The sequence below is a fragment of the Anas platyrhynchos genome, chromosome 6, assembly GCF_047663525.1.
Source record: "Anas platyrhynchos isolate ZD024472 breed Pekin duck chromosome 6, IASCAAS_PekinDuck_T2T, whole genome shotgun sequence".
Lineage (NCBI taxonomy): Eukaryota > Metazoa > Chordata > Aves > Anseriformes > Anatidae > Anas > Anas platyrhynchos.
In genome coordinates this window covers 2,210,052-2,223,867 of record NC_092592.1, presented here as the reverse complement: position 1 = coordinate 2,223,867, position 13,816 = coordinate 2,210,052, and the positions used below count along the sequence as shown (strand labels likewise).

The window sequence follows — 13,816 nt, the reverse complement described above, 5'->3', positions numbered from 1 at the left end:
TTCCTGCTAGGGATAGGTGCTCAAATTAAGCATAAGAAGGTACTTGTATCTACCCTGAGTACCATAAAAAGCTATCAGATGACCCAATATAACTGACAGTTAAAATTCTACTTCTACATCACCTTCTTCCAGTGTATTGCCTCCCCAAATTTGAGCCTTTCAAGTGCACATACAAGCGCAAGTCACAAGCCTCAGAATATTCACTAACTGAGTTTTGGAGATGCAAGTAACCCCAAAGGCTTTTTTTTTTTTTTTTTTTTTTTAAAGAAGGGTGCAAGTTCCACCTGTTTCAGTTTTATTTTGTTTGTTTGTTTTCTTTTGTTTTTTCTTCCTCCCCTGAGGACAAACCATAAATTCTATCCTAAAGAAGCAAGAAAGGAAGCTGAAAAAAGAATCTATGGAGATGACATCCTCAAAGATCATCAATTACCTGATATCTTTTAATCTTTGAGAATTGGCTCCATCAGATCTCAGCCTTTGGGAAATTATCGAACCTGACAGTGTTTACAACTCAGCATCAAGGTTAACAACTACAATCACACTGTTCTCTCCAAATAGCATTGCACCTTAGTGTCAAGTCAGGAGAGGAATGCCATGGAAAGATACAAATTAAAAGATGGAAAATTCAAACCAATACAGGTTTTCTTGTAATTAAGCAGCTGATCTTGTTATCAAGAAACTTTTTTGAGCTATGAACTCACAGTAGTCAGAAAGGATATTGGATATGAAAGAGAAAGTCAAGAGTAAATGACATATCTCTATATAAACTATACCATTGATTACAATACAGGTTTGAAATATTAAAATCTAATGTCAGGATTATTATTATTATTTTTTTTTTTTGGAAGATTGCTTAGAAAATATGAATACCGAGTTAACTAAACGCTCAGCCTTACAGCGAATATTTTAGTATTAAAACGCTGCTGCTGCTAAGTAGCTTTGACAAATGAGTTTATAATTAGAGTGCTCTTTCTCAGCCTCTGCCCCTCATTCGGCTGAAATTAGCAAGAACAAGCTCTTTGGAATATATTATTCAAATATATTTTACTGAACGTCATACCATGTGGCTTTTAATGCCTTTACTGACACACTTGGAAATTCCTTCTTACCTTTAAGCTAACCCCTTCTTATATAAAATTCAAACTATTAGTTTGCAAGCTCCCCATGTACCTGAATGCATATATAAAGTTCATATACCCTGTTTCTTTTTGAATTTTTCCTTTTTCATGAAATTCTACGCCTAGGCAATGTACAGAATCTGAATTAATCTTTTTAGTGTTCTGAAGCTTCTTTTTCTTACACTACTTTGTGTAGTATGTATGTGGCTATTGCACTATAATCCTTCCTGTCATAAAATATGTTTTTTGAACTAGTGTTAATATTTCAAATGTAAATGTTCTTTCTGTAGTACTCAAATGTTCTGCTAGCACTTTTGATTGTATATCAAAAAAATGACTGAAACATGATGCTCACTGAATGGAATAAAACATTAATTTACATATTTTAGAAATGAAGACAGTATGGTTCATATTGCGGAGCACAGAACAAGAACTAAAAGTACGTCAGCCAGCAGTGTTGGGAGCTGTTCAACCATTCCACCGGTAATTATTACTGCTACTGTCTAGTTTACTCTCATACACCATCTTAGGACGTAGCTGTTGAAGATATTTTTACAAATACGTAGTTAGCAGTCAATGTCTTTAATTGATTACTACTATGTACATCTTTGGTTTGTAGTTCCATGTTCACAGAAAATAGGTCTGATGCTTTCTACATGTTTACAAGTGAATTATATCCAGTGCTGTACTTCATGTGTTGTTCTTTGCTCTTTCACAAAAGCTCTACTCCGGCATTAGCAACTTTAATTTCATTTCTGTTGCTAGAAATCAATTCTGTTGCCCATAATTAATGTTTTTGTATTTTAAATTTGCATGCGTGAGTAAAGATTTAACTTGGCCTTTTTTCATCTGTCTTTTTAACACATCTCTTACCACATTTCTGAAACATAGATATGAATTCATTGTGGTCATGGTGTCTTTGGCAATATGAATTTGACTTTCAGCATTACATAAATCAATACTTTGTGGCAGAATTTTACATCTTTCTTCATCCCTACTCAGTATACTATCCAGTATGGCTACCTCTATCACATTTTAAAGAGTGTGTCTAAATTTTAAATGGAAGAAAGGCCAGTTTTATGCATAAATAAATGTGCTAGGGAACAGCATGTTTGCAAGTTGTGTAAGACTTTTACAGGACTTCGTGTGAAGGAAAGAGAGACTTTTGTTAGTCATCCCTGTTCTTACTGTAGGACATGGCCTTGTGCCTTATTAAGGAGAAAAAGAATTAGCCTTGAATTATGAAATGAAGTAAAGAAGAGCTAGGATAAATGCTAGGAATCGCCTACATATTTTTTCCCTTTCAGTTTGCTAACCTAAATGTGTAGGATTTCTTTTGGAATCGCCTATAGATCCCTATTTGAAATTATATTTCTGTACACCAGTAGGTGGTAGCAGTGGTCACTCACTGTAGAAACCTTCCTGATTGTTTAGCGAACACATGTTTTTTCTGTAGGCAGACACATCAAACTTGTTAAAATATTCAAATGGCATTTAAGTACCTAATATTCTGTTCTAAAAGAAAGATAAAAGCAGAAGCAGCTTTCAAGAGATTCAGCCACATAAACATCCTGTGTCAATTTACTTTGTGTAATCTTTCCATTTATATGCTCTTACGCTAAGTAAAATGTTTCTGCCCATTGTTAAATCTTATTTGAACTTTTGAATACTAGAACTAAAGAAAGGATATGCATGATGAGCTATTTGTAACATCAGAACGTGATTGCAAAACTAAAAACACAAAAGGCACTGCAGTAAGACCCACTGAGCTGCTTAGAGCCAATGCCTGTTACTGCTTCTAGCACTTCTCTGTTGTTTATATAGCTTTCTCAATGAAGAAACACATTAAAACATAAGCAGGTTTCCAGATTAAACACACAGAAGGAATTCGTATGGGCATGTATAAACAATAGCAGTAATAGCAGTAGGTGCAGTCATAGCTGGGTGACTGTGCCAAAAAGAAAGCCTTATGAGTTACAGACAATAAGCTATTCCAGACAAAATAAAATGTCTTGTTGTGCTTGTACAAATCTTTGTAGGGACTGCTGCAATTTAATTATAGGAAATAATGCAAACTATGCAAAAATTTAAATAATAAATGATAGATTTGTTTATTCATTTTGCTTACAGTCAGGCTTAGGATGATGGAGAGACTAGTGAGACTTGCATGCTGTGATTGAGCAGTAGTATTTTGTGAATTTACATTTTTGCATAGTGAAAATATCTGGTATTTGTATTGCAAAGTTTCTTCTAGCGAGCCTTGTATGAACTGTGAAGGAAGTCATCTGTCCACTGAAGTGGGAGAAGTAGAGAAGCCTTCTTTCAGAGCTCTGCCTATAAAAAGCAGAGGATGACAATTGTCTTACTGACAGAAGAAAAACATCAGTGGCCCAGTTTAAACTAGTTCTTACCAGCTTTCCTCAGGAATTTCTTCTGGAATATTTTTAAAGAGCATTCACAGATTTAATTTCCAAAATGCTCTTGTTTAAATACTGAGTTCTGCTAAGCTTCCGAGGAAAGAAAGACAGATCTTATACTACTCTTTTTATTCACATTTTTGATAGTCAACCTGCATGTGGTAAAGCTTAGGAAACTACTATTCAGGTGAATACTATGTAATTACTACAGCATTCTTACTGAAATCAGGATTGGGTACCTGGATTTATTGACTACCTTGTATTTGCATAATTTAGTTGTATTAGTCACAGCAGTTTTTAAACAGTGCCAAAAGAATTCTTTCTGGTTCCTGACTTAACTACCAACTTACTACTTAATGTGCTGACAGTATCATAAACAAAAAACAAGGCAAGAGAAATTGGGGTAAATGCAAAAGAAATGTTACTAGATTGTGGGGTAATTTTGCACCAGCAGGTACCTCAGCTCCTCCATGCTTCTCTTAGCCCTGTCCTCAGGTGGAAAAAGGGGGAGAAAACATGATGACGTAAAAAATATTCATGGGTTGTGATAAGGACAAGGAGATCTCTCCTTGTGCTGGAGCAAACTCTCTTGGTCCTTTTTCTACTTACAAGATGTTTGTCAAATCTGCAAGCACAGGACATTATCATTTTTGCTGAAGGCATATGTTTTGCACTGAAAAGTACTGGTTCATTATGATTCCTGAATGAAAGGCACCTAAACTCTGCAAGATATCACCTAAGATGCTTTTTATTAGAGCTAATGCTAAAAGAAAAAAAAAATAGCACAGGTGATCGTACACCCCTTCAAATGCTAGAGCCCTGACCCTGACTCCAAACCACATAGCTATACTGTAGACCTTGTCTGTAGCAGAGGTTCTCCCCTTTCACTCAGTTGAGATAATTACATGATTTTCTTACAAAGAAACAACTCTGCTTGCTCAATTTCTGCTGTTGAGAAGAGGTGAAGTTCTTATTATAACTTCTTTCTGCTCTGTTAGATAAAGGCAAGACCACAGAGCAGTGGTAATCACTGGAACCAGGCGGAAGCTGCCTGCAGGCTCCTCTGTCCCAAGAAGCTGGCTGAGTTTGCCCCAGGCCAAGGGATCTGTGCAGCCCCACAGGGGGTTCTGGGGCCACACAGTATGGGCAGCACAGCACAGGGCAGGCCTGGGCAAACTCGAGTTAACCCTGGTGTGGATCACCAGCTGCTCAGCGCATGGTGGTCTTCTCGACAGGTTCACTACCACATGTTCATGTTAGTACTGAGAATACAGTGTCATTATGGTAATGTTAGTACTAAATGATGTTCAAAAACTTCTGATACTGAATTGTTTATTTATTTGTAGGAACTGGTGAAAAGGAAGATAAAACGTCAGCTGACAAAACAGCAGAAGTCTGCTCTGAGGCGACGACTACAGAAAGGAGAGGCAAACGTTTATACCAAACAACGTCGAGAAAATATGCACAACATTAAGTCAAGCTTGGATGCAGCTAGTTTCTGGGGATAATTTATCATAGCTGCCACCGAACGTGAGAAAACTCACAGTACATACAGCTAAAACAGTTACCTAATAACCAAGCATCCTTTTATACAGTGGAGGAAAAAGTTCTTAACAATACCGTGTATTTTTGGAAACTAATAAACATCACGCTGGTTCCTCTGGTTTTGTTTGCATGATTTTATTTTGTGTTCCTAGTTAAAAATATCGACTGTGATTTAAAATAAATTAGTAGTACTAGGTACGATCATTTAAGTACAGTATTTCCAACAGTATCTTGTTTTAGGTCAATTTTACTGGTTTTGTATAGATTAAGAATCTTCTGATGTGCAGAGGATTCCTCTTTAAAAATTTTCCTTTGTTCCTACAACATAAAATTTAAATGTGAAATTCTGCCCTCAGGTTACAAACAGGTATTTGTTTGATTTAATTAAAAATCAAAAGGAAATAAAAACTGATAGCTTTTAACACTCTAAAATTTCTTTTGAACCTGTACAAGGATCATCAAACAACATGATAATGTACATTCTTTGAACCAAGCAATTCTTGCTTGTTTTTCCTTTCACTCCAGGATCTTGTATAGATCTTGAAAAGATCTATAGATAAGAGAAAAGGAATAAATCAGTGCTGTAGAGATCTGGCAGTCACTCAGGTTTTGAATTTGGCTGTGCAGTTACCAATAAATCTAATTCATTTAACAATTTACATAAAGTGGTGAGCATTCTGAACTTCTCTTTTTAAAAAATATTACCATGTTTTTTTTTTATGTTATTTTGGGTCTCTGAAGACCTAGAAAAACAAGTATCTTGATGTATCTGTGATTTAGGTGAAGAGCCTTCCTAGAGACGTATGACATGGTAAAGTTTGTCATCAACCCATAGTTTGCAACGTTTTAAATCTTTTACTTGGCTGGGGAAATGAGGAAGTTTGGATTTGAGGTTGATTTTTTACTCACACCTGATACTATCTATATTCTACTTTACCCTAACTGAAAATCAGCTTTTAGTCTATTGAGAATTACAGCCTCTGTCCTGTCTTGCAGCATGCTCTGCTTTGAAAGTTTTCAACTTCTGTCTTTTTGCTTTTACAATAAAAAACCTAGTCTTAGCTAGCAGCGGTATACATTCTTAAAAGCATGGCAGGCCGGAGCAGAGATGTAATAGATAAGTGTTTCTTTTAGCATCAAAGCTGCAGGAAGGTCTGGTGACAGAAGTAAGGAAGTCCAATTAAATCTTAAATGTGATTGTTATCAAGGTATGTAGGGCTGTTTCCTGATGCAAATAGCTCTTTTTAGCACGGGCAGAAAAGCAGCGTAATTGAATTTAATTTTATTTCCATTTTAAATGTAAAGGGAAAAAACATATTTTTATGTTTCTACACTCTTATCTGTTAAGGGGTTGTTTCAGTGACTGCTTAATAAGATTTCAGTTGAAGCTCTTTGCATAAGATGTGCACACACTTTTTGGCTTCTAATTTAGAGCTTTTCACAGTGGGTGAGTTCTTTCTGGTGCATGACCTTAAGTCTGTCTTGGTAATGGGTTCCAAAAATATACAAAGCCTGTCCCGTTTGATTGTGCTCCATGAGAATAGAAAGGATGGAATGATGGAAATCCATGCTGTTTATTTTCAAAATGTTCCTTTAAAGCATCCATTAACTCTTTTAAAGGTACTCTAATGGATGGCTGTAAGTTATCATTTTCATTTACTCTGCCAGACGAGACTTTTCAGAGAGTAGAGTAAGTGAGGGAGTTACAGCTTAATATATCTTTATTAAGCCTTTTTTTTTTTTTTTTTTTTTTCAAAGCAGCAGAATTCCTGAAATATCTGAAGTCATCAAAGGTCGCCACAAAGTTTACACATGGGATGAAGTTTAGAGTTCTCTTAGAGTGAACTTGGGAAAATGCAGAGGTTAAGACAATAGCATTATTGATTATCTTAGCGAATTCACCTAGCAAGGAATGTGCGGGTAATAACAAAATGGGTTTTAAATGTTTTAGTAAACAAACACAATGTTAGATCATTAATTTGTAAACAAAACATGAAGATAAAGAGTAGATACACCTTGTGCAATGCACACTCTATAAATGAAACAGTATGTACTGAAACTTGCAAGTGATGGAGATAAAAGGTTGCCCAGCAGTTTTCCACTGCTGCATCTTTAAAAAGAAAAAAAGAAAAAAATAATCTTTCTTTGGGAAAGACTGTACAGTAATTAAAGAACACACATCCTTACTTTGGGATTTTTTCCAAATCAAAAAGAAGACTTTACTGGAATTGAAATAAAAGTAAGCTGAGCAAAGCAACTATTTTGTACAGTTTATGACTCTTACACAAATGTGTGTGACAGCAATGTATTTACATTCGTGCTTCAAGCTTTTGCCACTGCATCTGTGTTTGCCTTGATTGGAGTGCCTCTTCAGACCTCTGCATATCCCACAGGTCCTTTTAGATGTAAACAGTTTAATTCACTGGTATTTTAATACATTTATTGGATAGGGAGTAAGGAAACCGCTTGTCAGGAAACCAGATTCAAATTGGGTTAACCTAATATATCACAAGTTTAATTTTGCTAATCGGATTAATTTTCTATTTGCCATTAATATCCTTCTTCTCCAGTTACATAGTTACAGGAAGAAAAAAAAAAAAACACCATACTTTTTATCGAATTTGTTGTTTTTAAACAAGAGCCTGCATGCTGCTTTCAGGCTATCACGTTTAGTATAGCTTTACATAAGTATTTCCTTATATTTGCAATCTTTTCCATAATTTGAGGGTTTGGGTGAGCAAGAGAGTCTCTTTATTCATTTGGTATGAACCAGAGAGGTCTTTGCCTCAGCACATCGCCAATAAACCGATGAAACAAACTTCTTTCTGGTGATTAGCTTCTCTCCCCGGCCTGTAGGTGGGTGTGTTTAACAGAAGGAAGGAGTAGGAATGCGCCTGTCAGCCTGCCTTTGCAGCTAATTAGCTCAGCATACAGCAAAGATAAGCAGTCCGGGGAGGTGGACCCTGCGGAGGGTCGTGGGGTTTGAGGCAATGCCTGATTGGGAGACGTGGGGAGATTCCTCAGGAATCCAGCGCATCAATGAGCTGCGGAAAGTTGGTACAGGACTTGCCTGACTCAGGCATGAGGGCAGCTTGTGGCTGCTTTCTGGAAAAGCAGAGCAGAGATGGACAGAACCTTGGAGTCTCTGCAACTTGTAATTGCCCAAGTTCTGCCTCATCGAGACCCTGCCCTGGTTTTTAAAGACTGTAAGTACCAAAGATAATGATTTTATTTCCCTGATAGTGAGTGTATTTAATTCAAATGTCTGTTGTACCCAACAAATTAAGAGAGAGAAGTAATTAACATGCTTGTACATGTATTCGTGTGCATACCACAAACTATCATTATTTTATCTTGCCTATTTGAAGGCAGTGTTGCTGCTTATTTTTTAAGTTTGCATTTCAGAAAACTGATTCACAACTTTTACCTAGGATATTTAATTACATTCTAATAACATGGTAAAAACTTTACTGCTTGACAATTTTGGAAAACTTTATGCCAACTCTCTTTCTGTGGTTAGTTTGTCCTATAAATTACCTTTCTTGACTGTAGTACTGCAAAATATCAAATATTGCAATCTTAAAACATAAGACGTTTTCCTGCAAGTATATGGAATGTGATTTCCCTCCCCCCCCCCCATATCAGACTTGACTATGGATGCACTTTTTAAACCTGGCCAAAACACTTATTTATTCTCTCTTTCTCTCTCATTTTACAAACTATCCCTTGTGAAATGTTCTGAAGTACCTTTCAGTAGATGGCACATAATAAACTGGCCTGATGCATCCCTTGAAACAGAGTTCAATGCAACTCACATCACGGAAATAAGAGTATTTAAATTTGAATTTATGATTTGAGTGGGGCTATGCATGGAACAAAGTGCTATTTAATTAGTAATTTCTTAGAAAATACATCCACAGATTTCATACAATGGAAAAAACCCTCTTCAACAGATCAAATGAAACAATAGTTAAATTCCATTGTTCTCAGTTTTCTTCACAGGTGAATGAGATCTCTTGATGTCATGCCCCCAAATCCGGTCCTACATAAACAATTTGATTGTAAAATTAGTATTTTGCTGGGTGTCATTTCAGTCTGAATCACCTAGTCAATCATTTAACATGCAAACAATGCTGGAACAATGTTAGATTTTTAGAAGGGAGTTTTATTTATTTATTTATTTAACATTCACTTCTAATCGTAATCTCCCGTGTGACCTGAGGCACACTGCAGAGACATTTATTTAATCTCCACTTCATTCTTTTGTCAACAGCTCTGTTAGAGTTAATAAAATCAGTCTCATACAGTCAACTGTTGCCTTCTAAACTTGCTGTAAAAGGAATAAAGACTTAAAGACATGGCTAGTGATGGACCTAGGGGAAAAACCCATGTACATCTGCATTAAACAACTCCACTTGCCAGATTCTTATGCTCATAGCCACACTGAAAAGTCAGAGGCTGACCCAGTAGTTCCCTGGGACTAAGTTGGATTTACTCTTGTAGAAGGATGCTACTCTTGTGTGAATGTAGCATAAGGATCTGTCCCAGAGCTTAGGAGTCTGACATCTGTTTCTCAGGCCACCCTGCAGGAGGTTTGTATGCTGCTGGGTAGGTTTGTATTACTGTTGCAGTCTTGGGACCTCGTGGAGCAGTCTGTGAATGTACACACATCACAGGAACAAAGAATTTGATCGGGGTGCAGTGTGGGGGGTGGGCTCGAGGAGAGGGGCATTCCCTTTCATAAGTTTCCACTGGTAACCAGTTCCTGCAGGTCTACTGACAAGGCTTTTATTAAAAGTGTATGTACAAGCTGCTTGGACAATGCATTTGTGACCACCCACAGATCTAAGGGAGGGAGAGATGATTAAATAGAAACAAAAGTGCGAGTGGATTCGAGTAGTTTTGTTTTTTTTTTTTCTACTTTAGATTTTCTGAGGTATGAAAAGAATTTTGAAGGCATTCTAATATAAATTTAACCTATACAGGCCTGAAGTTGCTGTGAGTGTGTGCCACTAATTCTGACTGGTGACAGACATTCATAGTGCTTTGTCTGTAAGTCAGATGAGAATTTACATGCATTCTTTTTATCTTCAGCAAAAAGTCATCTTTAGATCTAGGTGGTGTCCATCTCTGACTTGTAATCAGATTTAAATACAGCAAGCAAGTATTAGACTAGAAAGAACATAGTGTCTCATGTTTCCCCATGGGACCACGTCCACATCTCTTACAAACGCATTACTTTCAGACCTTATTGGAAAGAACAAAGTAAGAATGAAGTCCATTCAGGATCTACTTTGTTGCAGCAGCATCTACCCTTTTCACAATGTGGTGTGACTCAGTATGTCAACAGGACTGAGTTTTGCTAGGGCAAGATGTCAGAGCAAGTCTGCTCATCACTGCTCAGCACCACATACACTTTTTGTTCCCATTCCAACCTAGAGGTCTTGGCTTGCACTGTCCCAACACTTTGTTCTGTTGGGAATGTCTCACAGAGGGCTTTCTTCAACAGCAGCAGGGAGAGACAAGAAGTTCAAAAGTCCCTGCCCTCCTGGGTGCAGCTTGCAGGAGCAAATACAGTGAGTGGTGCTGTGCCTGCTGCAGCAGTGCTCCTTCTGGGCTAGCCTTTTCCCCGGCAGAGGCAGAGATGATGGGATTTGGGAAAGATGCAAGATCATGGCTGGGTGCCCTGGCAACAAGACAGCAGGGATAATTTGTTTCTCACAAGTTCCTCCCTGCCATGAGAATGCTTTATCCTTATAGTGGTAGACAATCTTTGGCAGAGAGCAGGGGTCTGAGCAAGGCCCCGTGGTGCAGGCCTGTCACCAGCCCACCGATGGGGGACGGGGAACAGTGGGCTGCAGAGGGGCTGGCAGCTCCAGCAAGAATGGGACAGGCAAAGACATGGAGGAGGAAGGCAAGAAGAAGGAGCCCAGTGCTCAACTCATGCTACTGCAAGAGTTGTGTTTGCTTTTTGGTGTGTGTGTTTCCCTGAACTGTGCGCTGTATGTAGCTTCCATCCCAGATAACATGATAAAAAGATAATGCTTTCTACCATGCAGACCTAATTAACCCCAGCACTGGTCTAATCCATATGCTGACCTTATTACGACTCCGTTTTCATATCAAAAAATATTATGGTATCAGGTAGGAGTTACGATAAAGCTTGGAAAAAAGCTAAGTACTTCCAGAAAGTCTTTTTAAGCCCTGACTTGAATTCATGGTTCCTAGCTGGATTGCTGCTTGGTTGGTTTGTGAACATTTAGCAAAGTGATTTTACATCAGCTGAACAGCACTGTGTCTCCATTTCTTTTTACTGGTAGCAACAAATCGCACATTTTCCTTTGCACGTTTTGCCAGCAAAGATTTCAGGTCAGCAATAGATGGACAGGTTAGACTGTAGAGTTTTTAATAAGAAAGTATGTTAACTTATGGGGATCTGCCCATAATTTTTGGTAGAATCAGCCCAGCTCACTTTTCTTCATTTAACATTGAAATAGATTTGTCAGTGGGTACCATACTAGCTCTCTGATACAAGCTTTTAAATTGAAGTGCACTATAGCCAGAGTAAGTCAGTTGCCTTGGAGAAATATTACAAGATTAAAAGTTTTATCAAACAAACAGTCTTTTCCTTTCTAGATTAATGTTATTATTACTGTACTATTCCTGTGCGAATCAGTTATACTTCTGATTATCACAGGAGATTGACCAATTTATAATTCTTTATTGCTATATTCAGATGCTGAAATTATACCAAAGTTCTTATCATTTTCCCATGTAATGCTACATAAGAATGTAGACCAAGCCAAGCTGTTCGGCAATGACTAACAGTTGTCTTCAGACTATCAGCTTAAAAACACCTGACTTTAGTATGTCTACTCATTCTGTTCCAAGTGATAACCTGCTTACTCAATTCATAACGCTGCAGGGATTGACTTTTTGCCTCAGTCCAACGGTGGTGTCAGTGAAACCCTCCCAGTCTCTGTCCTTCCTTTCCCTAGCTGCATCTAACTCTGCTGTGACTACAAACATACCAATGGTTCACAAAGCCTACACCATTCTCTGAGCTGCTTGCCTCCAACATCTTCTTCTTTCTTCCTTTACTTGGTAACATGTTCAGAATGGCTCTTGAGGAGGCCATCCAGTTCGTTTATTTAATTTTATTTTGTTCTTTTTCCAAATCCTTGAAGCCTAGGAACTGTCAGTCAGTGCTGGATTTAAGGTAGTCATTGCCAATTAAAGATGTTGCTTCTCACAAGTGGAATCTCACCCCACAATCAGATCTTCTTTTCCTGAAACAACATCTTGCTACTTTTTGTGCTTTTTAAGGGTTTTAGACAGAATCACCTAGTAGTCCACTGCTAGATCAGCTCACTCATATAGCATCCAAATCCATCATGGAGAAGGAAAAATGCCCCTGAAGTCCTCTCAGCATATTGTTGGTGTCCCAGTACATGATACTTGGTAATGTTTTTATATATATTTAACAATATACCTAATTTCATTAGGTTTAGTAAGGATATGGGGCTTTTTATTTTTGTACATATACATGGAGAACAGAATAGTATAGCATATGGACCAGAATATCCTAACAAAATCACTGCTAACATGCTAATACATAACATAATATATATGATAAATGCATAGTAAGATCATGGGAAAATTAATTGATATTGCCTACTCACATTTGTACCTTTTTTTTCCTACAGCTATTATTTATATGTTTAAAAATATGCAAAATAAATCAAAAGAGAAGCAATAAAACCTTCCCTCAAAACAGCTGGATCCCACTCCAGTTGCTGCCTTTTTTTTTTTTTTTCTAGAGATTTAAACAGTATCTCTTTGCTAGCCTGAGCCCAATTTAACAGCTTCCCTAAGATGTATGCATTAAGTTACAAGCCTTAATAGGCTGCAGCTGGGGAAGGGTGCACTTGTAACTTATGAACTTTGTTTAAATGATATAGTTTTACTGATTATGTGCCATGGCTTGATTTAAGACATGTAAGGGAACTTTACTAGCCTCTCACTGAAGAATCTTCTTTAATAGATTTCATATTACATATTTCTTTCATTCAAAAAGCTTGTATTTTTCTTCTGCATTCACGTATTAAATTAAATCCACGAAGGCAGTTAAAAGGACTTTTAGAAACAGCTGTTTTAAGTTTTAAAATGACAAAGTAGGTGGTTATCTTGTGTGTGTGTTCTTCATACTCCACTCTCTCGGCAGTGAGACGTTGTCAAGTATATGACTCCATTCCACTTCAGTGGCAGAGTCACTTGGCTCCCACTCCGATTTGCCCTTCCAGTCTTGGCCAAAACACCCCCCTCCCAGTTGGCCAGCCTCCTGTTTATGGCATTGTTTGTTTGCCTTGGTTGAGGTGAATGCCTAGCCAGTATTTTTAGCAGTAATTCACAGAAACCTGGAGCTATTTTTTTTCTGGCATCAATGCAGTGCAAACTTACTGACATAATCCAAGTTGGAGAGTTCTGTTTCCCACTTAGAATGATATTTAATTTGACTCACAGACTTCCTTGAGCAGAGGCAAGACAGTTGCTACTGAAAGGTGAGAAATTGTCTGGAAAACAATGTTGTGTTATAATAAATGTGTTATCATTTAATCCTCTTTCAAACACAGTTCACATCAAACTGTATTTCTGAACTCTCAAAAGAGCTCAGGGTTCATTTAGGGTAAATGCAGCTGTATAACCCACATATTTGTTGTTCCACAGAACTCGCAG

General features: G+C 37.5%; 1 long non-coding RNA gene and 1 pseudogene across 1 annotated transcript; both read left to right on the top strand.

The window, feature by feature from the left end:
* The first annotated feature begins 378 nt into the window (after window positions 1-378).
* Window positions 379-5,200, top strand: LOC140002787 (uncharacterized). Its single transcript, XR_011810294.1, has 2 exons — window positions 379-1,601; window positions 4,882-5,200. It is a non-coding gene; the product is annotated as an uncharacterized lncRNA (long non-coding RNA).
* Window positions 5,201-7,931: 2,731 nt separating this feature from the next.
* LOC140002814 (zinc finger CCCH domain-containing protein 11A-like) overlaps window positions 7,932-13,816 on the top strand; it is a 37,149-nt pseudogene continuing 31,264 nt past the window's right edge.